General features: G+C 38.4%; 1 protein-coding gene across 1 annotated transcript in view; it reads left to right on the plus strand.

The window, feature by feature from the left end:
- The first annotated feature begins 7,977 nt into the window (after window positions 1-7,977).
- LOC108365750 (uncharacterized) overlaps window positions 7,978-12,284 on the plus strand; it is a 5,927-nt gene continuing 1,620 nt past the window's right edge. Inside the window, exon 1 of the transcript XR_001847997.1 lies at window positions 7,978-11,352. The gene's annotated coding sequence lies outside the window, so the exon portion shown is untranslated. The remainder of the gene's footprint in view (window positions 11,353-12,284) is intronic.

A 12,284-nucleotide genomic window follows, 5' to 3' on the forward strand; every position in this document is an offset into this window, starting at 1 on the left:
TTGGCTCTAACGTAAACAAAGATCTCGACGTTGTTGTACGAATGAAATGGCTTCACATTTCTTCATTTCATCGTTCGGTTTCTGAGGATAAAATTTTGGATTACATCGTCAAGCATGCTAACATTGATAAACAATACTTAGTTTGTCATAGACTAATAAAAAAAGATGCGCCTCCCGATTCATATACAAAAGTCAATTTTAAAGTTGGTGTTGCCTATGCGTTTTATGATAGAGTTTCGTCATCAGACCTGTGGGTGTAAAAGTTCGTCCGTTTCATTTTTTAGCCATAGAGGAAAGTACACAAGATGCACCGTAGCTGCTACTGATAAAAAACAACAGTAGGTCACTGGGGGGCTAACTATTTATTTTCAAAATGCCTCTGGCCTTAGAACTAAATCGCACGCTGTTAAAGCGTTCAGCTCGCAATTAGACTATGGCATATTTGTTATTATTGAGACCTGGTTAAATCCGAACTTTTATGATGCTGAATTTTTCGACCCAAATTTGTTTGTCGTCTTTCGCAAGGACAGAGATGCTGTGAAAACTGGTCGCACGCGCGGAGGTGGTGTATTAATTGCTGTTCAAAGCAAGTACTGTGCTTCATTAATTACTCTTGAAAATAGTGATTCTGTACTTGACCAGATCTGTGTCTGCATACGCGGCTCGTCGGCCTCCACTGAGTGTTTGTTTATAATTGCATCATATATTCCACCCAACAGTTTGGATTGCCTTTATAGAGCTCATGCTGATAACATAGCTTCTTTTGTGCTCAATAAACTAGGTGACAATCATATTTGTATCTTAGGTGATTTTAATATTTCAAATATTAATTGGAGTCAAAGTTATTGCTCTGCTGGACTAATGCCAACTAATATGTCATCATCATTTGAAACCTTTTTTATTGATAATATATTAAGTCTAAACCTATTGCAGATAAATCGTTTTGAAAATAAGCTCGATAAAATTTTAGATCTTATATTTATCAACGAAAATGTCAATTTTTTTCTGTCTAAGTGTCATGCACCAATTTCTCCCACGGATATGCACCATGTGGCTCTTGTTCTTAAGGTTGAATTTTATGAATTTGGTGAATCTGTCTTAGGGCGGGAAATCGCTTTTAACTATGCGCGTTGTAATTTTTGTACCTTAAATCAACTTTTATCGGATATCAATTAGAACGAATTGCTTTCTAACTCTGACCCTGCTTATTGTTATAATGTTTTCAAAGCAGCAGTATATGATATTTGCTTGAATAATATTCCAGTTGTTAAACCAAGACCTTATAAATTGTCTTGGTACACCAAGGGGCTGAAAAATCTGAAAAATATAAGAAATCAGTTTTATAAGAAATATAAGAAGACACAGCATCAATCTTTTTATGATACCTACCTGCATTATGTGAAGGAATTCAATTGCTTGGATAAGTTCCTGTATAAAAAATATATTCTTAACTTTGAATCTAATATAAAGTCCATTCCCAAGGCATTTTGGACCTTCATTAAATCGAAGAAATCATGCTCGTCGATACCCTCTACGATTTTCTATAAAGATAAACACGTCAATTCCACTAAGGATGCTGCTAATTTGTTCGCTGATTTCTTCTATTCGAATTTTGTTTGTGACAATGATGTGTCCTGTGAGGACTTTTCTTCGGATGTTAAATCCTTAATTAATCTTGGCACAATCTCACTTTCAGCAAGCGATATTGTTAATGGTATTTCTAAGCTCAAGTGGTTGGGCGTTCCACTGTTTCCAACTTAGCCGTTTTCAGTGAATTTTGTGCTTCCGCTTTTACTGCAGGAAGCCAAGTGGACTGCATATATACTGATTTCTTGAAAGCTTTTGATACAGTCTCCCACAAAATATNACCTGTGGGTGTAAAAGTTCGTCCGTTTCATTTTTTAGCCATAGAGGAAAGTACACAAGATGCACCGTAGCTGCTACTGATAAAAAACAACAGTAGGTCACTGGGGGGCTAACTATTTATTTTCAAAATGCCTCTGGCCTTAGAACTAAATCGCACGCTGTTAAATCGTTTAGCTCGCAATTAGNGGGAGAATTCTTGGTCCTCTACTCTTTACTTTGTTTATAAATGACATTACTTCGTGTTTTTCTCATGCTAGTTCTTTGCTATATGCCGATGACCTGAAGATCTACTCAGTGGTAAATAATGGGCTGGATATGCTGAAACTTCAATCGGATGTTANTCAATTGCTTGGATAAGTTCCTGTATAAAAAATATATTCTTAACTTTGAATCTAATATAAAGTCCATTCCCAAGGCATTTTGGACCTTCATTAAATCGAAGAAATCATGCTCGTCGATACCCTCTACGATTTTCTATAAAGATAAACACGTCAATTCCACTAAGGATGCTGCTAATTTGTTCGCTGATTTCTTCTATTCGAATTTTGTTTGTGACAATGATGTGTCCTGTGAGGACTTTTCTTCGGATGTTAAATCCTTAATTAATCTTGGCACAATCTCACTTTCAGCAAGCGATATTGTTAATGGTATTTCTAAGCTCAAGTGGTTGGGCGTTCCACTGTTTCCAACTTAGCCGTTTTCAGTGAATTTTGTGCTTCCGCTTTTACTGCAGGAAGCCAAGTGGACTGCATATATACTGATTTCTTGAAAGCTTTTGATACAGTCTCCCACAAAATATTAATTCATAAACTTGCTTGTCTTGGGTTCCACTCAATTTTCTTGCAATGGCTTAAATCGTATTTATGCAAAAGGCAGTGCATAGTTNATTTTTCGACCCAAATTTGTTTGTCGTCTTTCGCAAGGACAGAGATGCTGTGAAAACTGGTCGCACGCGCGGAGGTGGTGTATTAATTGCTGTTCAAAGCAAGTACTGTGCTTCATTAATTACTCTTGAAAATAGTGATTCTGTACTTGACCAGATCTGTGTCTGCATACGCGGCTCGTCGGCCTCCACTGAGTGTTTGTTTATAATTGCATCATATATTCCACCCAACAGTTTGGATTGCCTTTATAGAGCTCATGCTGATAACATAGCTTCTTTTGTGCTCAATAAACTAGGTGACAATCATATTTGTATCTTAGGTGATTTTAATATTTCAAATATTAATTGGAGTCAAAGTTATTGCTCTGCTGGACTAATGCCAACTAATATGTCATCATCATTTGAAACCTTTTTTATTGATAATATATTAAGTCTAAACCTATTGCAGATAAATCGTTTTGAAAATAAGCTCGATAAAATTTTAGATCTTATATTTATCAACGAAAATGTCAATTTTTTTCTGTCTAAATGTCATGCACCAATTTCTCCCACGGATATGCACCATGTGGCTCTTGTTCTTAAGGTTGAATTTTATGAATTTGGTGAATCTGTCTTAGGGCGGGTAATCGCTTTTAACTATGCGCGTTGTAATTTTTATACCTTAAATCAACTTTTATCGGATATCAATTGGAACGAATTGCTTTCTAACTCTGACCCTGCTTATTGTTATAATATTTTCAAATCAGCAGTATATGATATTTGCTTGAATAATATTCCAGTTGTTAAACCAAGACCTTATAAATTGCCTTGGTACACCAAGGGGCTGAAGAATCTGAAAAATTTAAGAAATAAGTTTTATAAGAAATATAAGAAGACACAGCATCAATCTTTTTATGATACCTATCTGCATTATGTGAAGGAATTCAATTGCTTGGATAAGTTCCTGTATAAAAAATATATTCTTAACTTTGAATCTAATATAAAGTCCATTCCCAAGGCATTTTGGACCTTCATTAAATCGAAGAATTCATGCTCGTCGATACCCTCTACGATTTTCTATAAAGATAAACACGTCAATTCCACCAAGGATGCTGCTAATTTGTTCGCTGATTTCTTCTATTCGAATTTTGTTTGTGACAATGATGTGTCCTGTGAGGACTTTTCTTCGGATGTTAAATCCTTAATTAATCTTGGCACAATCTCACTTTCAGCAAGCGATATTGTTAATGGTATTTCTAAGCTCAAGTGGTTGGGCGTTCCACTGTTTCCAACTTAGCCGTTTTCAGTGAATTTTGTGCTTCCGCTTTTACTGCAGGAAGCCAAGTGGACTGCATATATACTGATTTCTTGAAAGCTTTTGATACAGTCTCCCACAAAATATTAATTCATAAACTTGCTTGTCTTGGGTTCCACTCAATTTTCTTGCAATGGCTTAAATCGTATTTATGCAAAAGGCAGTGCATAGTTACCATTGATAATGTGTCGTCTGATGCTTTTACTGCCACTTCAGGAGTTCCTCAGGGGAGAATTCTTGGTCCTCTACTCTTTACTTTGTTTATAAATGACATTACTTCGTGTTTTTCTCATGCTAGTTCTTTGCTATATGCCGATGACCTGAAGATCTACTCAGTGGTAAATAATGGGCTGGATATGCTGAAACTTCAATCGGATGTTAAGAATCTTCACTCATGGTGTATTAGATCGCATCTTTGCTTAAATATAAATAAATGTTTTCGTGTTAGTTATTCGAAATCGCGCTCCCAATTTGAAAGTTCATACAGAATATCCAACTGTGTTTTACGCAGTGTTTATGAGATTAAGGACCTTGGGGTTATATTCGACTCTAAATTTAATTTTAATAATCATGTTAAATTCATTATTTCGAAATCTTATGCTATGCTTGGCGTTCGGCGGAACTGTGCTGAATTTTCTGATCCTTATACGTGGAAATTGCTCTACTCCTCATTTGTGCGTTCACATCTTGAGTATGCTACAACAATTTGGCGGCTTTTTCATCAGTTTAACATTGACAGGATTGAACGCGTCCAAAGGTTTTTCTTAAATATGCTTTGCGATCTCTATATTTTACTGATCCCACCCCGTCATACAATTCTCGATTGCTTCTTTTAAATTTAAAATCTCTGGAAAGCAGGAGGTATGTCCTCTCTTTAACTTTTGTTGTTAGCATTATTCAGGGTGTTCTTGACTGTCCGGCCCTTTTAGAGAAAATAAATTTTAATGTTCCGAGAAGGGAACTACGTAGTTACTATCCGTTTTATAATAGAACTATTTATGCCCGTAATGCACCTCTTACCCGTGCCTTAATTAAACTTAACCAGATCTCAATTTTTATCGAGCTTGATTTTTCTTTACAAAGAAATATTTTTGTCAATCTTTTGAACTCATTTTTTAACTAATGTTGTATTTTTACTTGTGTAAGTAGCCTGTAAGAATTATTGTTCATAGGCTACACAATAAAAAAATAAATAAGTAATTATCCGAAGTATTTGCTCTACGATGGAGGCGTGTAATATGNATGCTGCTAATTTGTTCGCTGATTTCTTCTATTCGAATTTTGTTTGTGACAATGATGTGTCCTGTGAGGACTTTTCTTCGGATGTTAAATCCTTAATTAATCTTGGCACAATCTGACTTTCAGCAAGCGATATTGTTAATGGTATTTCTAAGCTCAAGTGGTTGGGCGTCCCACTGTTTCCAACTTAGCCGTTTTCAGTGAATTTTGTGCTTCCGCTTTTACTGCAGGAAGCCAAGTGGACTGCATATATACTGATTTCTTGAAAGCTTTTGATACAGTCTCCCACAAAATATTAATTCATAAACTTGCTTGTCTTGGGTTCCACTCAATTTTCTTGCAATGGCTTAAATCGTATTTATGCAAAAGGCAGTGCATAGTTACCATTGATAATGTGTCGTCTGATGCTTTTACTGCCACTTCAGGAGTTCCTCAGGGGAGAATTCTTGGTCCTCTACTCTTTACTTTGTTTATAAATGACATTACTTCGTGTTTTTCTCATGCTAGTTCTTTGCTATATGCCGATGACCTGAAGATCTACTCAGTGGTAAATAATGGGCTGGATATGCTGAAACTTCAATCGGATGTTAAGAATCTTCACTCATGGTGTATTAGATCGCATCTTTGCTTAAATATAAATAAATGTTTTCGTGTTAGTTATTCGAAATCGCGCTCCCAATTTGAAAGTTCATACAGAATATCCAACTGTGTTTTACGCAGTGTTTATGAGATTAAGGACCTTGGGGTTATATTCGACTCTAAATTTAATTTTAATAATCATGTTAATTTCATTATTTCGAAATCTTATGCTATGCTTGGCGTTCGGCGGAACTGTGCTGAATTTTCTGATCCTTATACGTGGAAATTGCTCTACACCTCATTTGTGCGTTCACATCTTGAGTATGCTACAACAATTTGGCGGCTTTTTCATCAGTTTAACATTGACAGGATTGAACGCGTCCAAAGGTTTTTCTTAAATATGCTTTGCGATCTCTATATTTTACTGATCCCACCCCGTCATACAATTCTCGATTGCTTCTTTTAAATTTAAAATCTCTGGAAAGCAGGAGGTATGTCCTCTCTTTAACTTTTGTTGTTAGCATTATTCAGGGTGTTCTTGACTGTCCGGCCCTTTTAGAGAAAATAAATTTTAATGTTCCGAGAAGGGAACTACGTAGTTACTATCCGTTTTATAATAGAACTATTTATGCCCGTAATGCACCTCTTACCCGTGCCTTAATTAAACTTAACCAGATCTCAATTTTTATCGAGCTTGATTTTTCTTTACAAAGAAATATTTTTGTCAATCTTTTGAACTCATTTTTTAACTAATGTTGTATTTTTACTTGTGTAAGTAGCCTGTAAGAATTATTGTTCATAGGCTACACAATAAAAAAATAAATAAGTAATTATCCGAAGTATTTGCTCTACGATGGAGGCGTGTAATATGCCGAATTACTTAAATAACCCTTTGCTCGTGAAAACTTTGGTGGATAAATTGCCAAATAGCCATAAACTAAATTGGTGAAAGCGTTCAGCGACTGGATATATGCTATAGCTGCTGCAGCCAGTCAAGTCGTGTCAGCTGTGATGTGTAAGAAAAGTGCGTCGGTAAACACGCATCAACAAATTGACACTGTAAAGCCAATTTGTTTTGCGTGTAAGAGCGAAACTCATAAAATACAAACTTGTGGTGAGTTCCAGTTACTGAATTTAGACGACAAATGGAGTTTGGTGAAGAAAAGCAAATTGTGCCGCCAGTGCCTAAATCTTCATCGGCGTAAGTGCTTTTCCAATAAACAGTGCGGTATTAATGGCTGTGCAGCAAAGCACCACCCATTGCTACACAAAAACATAAATTTATCACTTGAACGAAGTGAAATTGTGAATGCTCATAGTCATGAAGACGGGTCGCGCTTCAGAATTTTGCCGATCAGAGTTTATTGTAATGGTTCCTCTGTCGACACATATGCGTTTTTGGACGAAGGCTCATCAGTGACTCTAATTGAACAGACGTTTTTCAATAAATTGGGGCTAAAAGGTAAGCGTGCACCACTAGAGCTTCGATGGACAGGAGATACTACACGCTCTGAAGACGAATCGGTGAAGATTAACTCAGAATTATCCAGTGTTAATGGTGAATCCCGTTACACGTCCATAACCTTCGTCTACCATCACAGTCCTTGAATTTCGATAATATCGCCAAGGCCAACCCATATCTTAAAGGCTTGCCAGTGCAGTCATATGCAAACTCCAAGCCGATGATTTTAATTGGCCTAAACAACTGTAGAGTGGCAGTCCCACTGAAGATACGACAAGGTGGGCGCNGAATCGGTGAAGATTAACTCAGAATTATCCAGTGTTAATGGTGAATCCCGCTACACTCTATACGACGTTCGTACCGTCCATAACCTTCGTCTACCATCACAGTCCTTGAATTTCGATAATATCGCCAAGGCCAACCCATATCTTAAAGGCTTGCCAGTGCAGTCATATGCAAACTCCAAGCCGATGATTTTAATTGGCCTAAACAACTGTAGAGTGGCAGTCCCACTGAAGATACGACAAGGTGGGCGCGGTCAGCCAATTGCAACTAAAACCCGCCTCGGCTGGTCTTTGCAGGGCGATGGAAAAATTTCCGGATCATCCGGTTCATTAAATATTCATANCAAGCCGATGATTTTAATTGGCCTAAACAACTGTAGAGTGGCAGTCCCACTGAAGATACGAGAAGGTGGGCGCGGTCAGCCAATTGCAACTAAAACCCGCCTCGGCTGGTCTTTGCAGGGCGGTGGAAAAATTTCCGGATCATCCGGTTCATTAAATATTCATACGTGTGAGTGCGAAAAACGCTACAAAGTGCTACACGATGAAGTGAAGGAGTATTTCGCCCTGGAAGTGTCTCAAGAGAAGAAAATTTTATCAGCCGATGATGAAAAGGCCATGAAGGTTCTCCAAAGTACAGCTGTAAAAATAGATCAACGGTTCGAAGTCGGTTTGCTCTGGAAGAACGAACCGGTGCAATTGCCCGAAAGTTACGAAGTCGCATATAATCGCCTAAAGTGTCTTCAAAGAAAGTTCAATAAGAACCCCCAGTTACAGCAAACAATGCAAGGGGAAATTGACAAACTAATTTCTAAGGGCTATGCGCGCAAGGTGTTGGATTCAGAAATGTTTTCGTTTAAGGGCCGGACATGGTATCTTCCAGTCTTCGTTGCTCTCAATTCGAACAAACCCGGTAAAGTGCGCCTAGTCTGGGACGCGGCGGCAAAGTCACATAACAAGTCTCTTGACGCCACTCTTTAATATTCTAATTGAGTTTCGCGTAGGGAAAATAGCGATTTGCGGCGACATAGCCGAAATGTTTCACCGCATAAATGTAAGAGATGAAGACATTCACGCTCAGCGATTTTCGTGGTTCGAAAACGAGGGCGGTAAATATAAGCCGTGTGCGTATGTTATGAAGGCCCTAACCTTTGGCATAAGCTGTGCGCCCTGCATCGCTCATTTCGTCCGTAACAAGAATGCAGAAGAATTTCGTAGTGTGTATCCACGCCGTGAAATCAGTGGAGAGCTATCACTATATGGACGACTTTATCGATAGTGTGGACATCGAAGCAGAGGCGATTGAATTGGCAATGACAGTTAAAAGAATCCACGCTTCTGGCGGCTTTCATATGAGAAATCGGCAACAAACTCCCCTCTTGTAAGACAAGAATTGTGCGATGATGGATCTCCAGCGGAAAAGTTGTTTGGAGCTACAGAAAAAATTCTCGGTATGTTTTGGGAATCCAATAATGACGTTTTTTAGTACAATTACAGATTCTCGAGGCTCAGAAGAGATGTTTTCCAAACGAACGTGGTCCCTACCAAAAGAGAAGTTCTGCAAGGGCTAATGTCCATATTCGACCCGCTTGGACTTGTATCGGACTTAACGATTGGTCTTAAAATTTTAGTGCAAGACATTTGGCGCTCAGGAATAAAGTGGGATGACGAACTCAGCGGGGAGCTACGCGTAAAATGGCGTTCACGGCTTTCGAATCGGCATAAAATATCGTCTACCGTCATCCCCAGATGCTATTCTAGGCTGCTAAAAATGGCGTCGACCGTCCAGTTGCATAAGTTTGTTGACGCAGGCGAAAATGCGTACGCTGCGGTATGCTATTTTCGAATTCAATATAATAGCGACGTCGATGTTTCAATTGTAGCAGTTAAGTCCAAGGTGACCCCTATAAAGCCGATATCAATCCCTCGATTAGAGTTGCAAGCGGCGTTAATTGGTACGTGCTTGGCCGCGAAAATTAGAAACGCGACAAGACTTCATTGTATCGATAGCTTCTTCTGGTCCGATTCCAAGACCGTGTTAAAATGGTTGTCCATGGATCCGAAAAACTTCAAGGCGTTCGTGATGCATAGAGTTGGCGAAATACTGGAGTCAACTAACGCTACTCAATGGAATTGGGTCCCATCCAAGATGAATCCAGCCGACCATTCGACAAAGATTGGCACAACAACAGATGACAACATGTGGACGAGAGGACCTGAATTTCTGAAATTCGAGACATTTGAATGGACAAAATGTTTACACTTGGAGAGCGCCGATGACGAAGAAGTACGTAATCGGCTGTTACACATCTGCTCGCCGAAATGTTTCTCTATGTTTCTATTATATATGGAAAAGTTAGAGGCCGCGACCCATAGCAGCAAAGCACCAGAAAACATCCAATTCGAATGCATCCAGAAATCTAAAAACATCTTATTCAAATACGCCCAACTGAGCGAGTTTGCTGAGGAGATTTGGTGTCTAAAAAATTGTAAACAGATCCACAAAAGTAGTAAGCTAAAGCAATTTAATATGTTCCTGGATGAAAATGGCGTCATACGAGCTTGCGGCAGGGCGAGCACGCTAAATTGTAATCAGGCAATAATTTTACCTCACAGCCATTATATTGCATTCCTTGTGGTTCGATATTATCATAAAAATGGTCACCATTGTTTGCATGAAGCAGTGATTTGTAAAATTAAATCATATTTTTACATCCCTAGATTAAGGGCTCTCTACAAAGGCGTCCGAAGCAGATGCCAGTACTGTAAGGACGATGCAGCAGTGCCCCATTCCCCACAAATGGCTTCTTTACCGCCAGCAAGACTGTCGAGTTTTGAACGTCCATTTACGTACGTTGGTATCGATTTTTTTGGCCCTCTGTATGCAACCGTTGGCAGACGTAAGGCAAAAAGATGGGGTGTTTTGTTTACGTGCCTGACTGTGCGGGCAATACATATTGAAGTGGCTCACAGTCTTGATACCAGTTCGTGCATTATGTGTATCCCCAACTTCATCAGTCGACGTGGCTCACCGAGAGAAATATACACTGATAACGGAACCAATTTTAAGTCTGTGGAAAAAATTCTTCGTGAAGAAAATCTAAACTTACGCCAAGTCTCCTCTAAGTGCGACGATATTAAATGGCGGTTTAATCCTCCAGCGGCCCCGCATATGGGCGGAGCATGGGAGCGTTTAATACGAACGGGGAAATCAATACTCTATGCTATGTGTCCCGCCTTTAAGTTTAAGGATGAGACTTTAAGATGTGCCCTATGGGAAATTGAGTTCATTATTAATTCTCGCCCATTGACATTTGTGAGCTTGGAATCATGTGAAGACGACCCGCTAACACCGAATCATCTTTTACTAGGTGCTAAGCCTCTAGTGGAGCATGATCACGATCTCTGACATCGGTGGCATCAAACCCAAAAGTTTGCTAATCATTTTTGGCGACGATGGGTACGCGAATATTGTCCGAGTCTGGTGCGACGTAGCAAGTGGTTCGAGAAGGTGAAGCCGCCATCTGTCGGAGATATAGTCATACTAGTTGACGAAACGCTACCCCGTAATAGCTGGCACAAGGGAGTCGTCACCGAAACAATCACTGCCAAGGATGGTCAAGTACGCCGTGTCATGGTCAAAACCAGTACCAGTTTGTTTGAGAGGCCCGCCACCAAAATAGCTGTATAAGACGTCGGAATTGCTCAAGACGGCAAGCTCATGAATCCCTAACTCGCTTGCAAGGTGGGGAATGTTACCGCCGCCACTGTATTATGTATCTATATTAGTTATTATCTATCTATTCTATTTTCGCTTTCGCAATACATAATTGAATACATACACTCGATCTATGTGGACAGTAAATACATATGCATGTACATATTATTACTATTTATTGTTTTCTAATAACGGTGCTATCTGGTGACACTATTACGCTTAAAAGGACATTGCAAACTAGAAATTAGTGGCAGTCGGTTTTGTCAAACAGCAAGAAAACATATTGCTTTAAAGCATCATCACTATTTGTTAATTGCAGTAAGCCCATAATTTGGAAATAAATCGATTGCTCTTAAAATTTTTCGTGTTTGATTTAAGCTGAAAGCCACAGCCATACTCGTTGAGACATTTCATAATTCCTTCTTTTAAATTTGCAGCTGTATGTCGTTTAGTTGTTTCAATCATTCCTGAAAAAAAGTAAAGAAGTATGATTGTTGAATACTTATTCATGTAAATGAATATACATTTGTTTGTATGTGTGTTTATTTATATAAAACGAAATTACTTACCAATTGTATGAACAATNAAAAAAAAGTAAAGAAGTATGATTGTCGAATACTTATTCATTTAAATGAATATACATATGTATGTATGTGTGTTTATTTATATAAAACGAAATTACTTACCAATTGTATGAACAATGACTTTGTAATCTTTAATGTATTGGATGTTGATCCCCAGCACGCTTCTTTCCATGCGAGTTGCGCTGTAAATTTTTATAGATATATTATTTTATTTTTTACCGCATGACCTATTTTTTCCTTAATTTGTTGACTTGCTTTGTCAAGAATGCTTACTATGTTCTTTGAGTTTAAATGTATACCAAACTTCTGCTCGTATGGTGATATAAGTTGTTTAAAATATTCCTCGTCATCAAATATTCGAAAGGGAATATTTTT

Source organism: Rhagoletis zephyria, unplaced genomic scaffold, assembly GCF_001687245.7.
Source record: "Rhagoletis zephyria isolate East Lansing unplaced genomic scaffold, Rhagoletis_zephyria_1.1 Rzeph_scaffold_01986, whole genome shotgun sequence".
NCBI lineage: Eukaryota > Metazoa > Arthropoda > Insecta > Diptera > Tephritidae > Rhagoletis > Rhagoletis zephyria.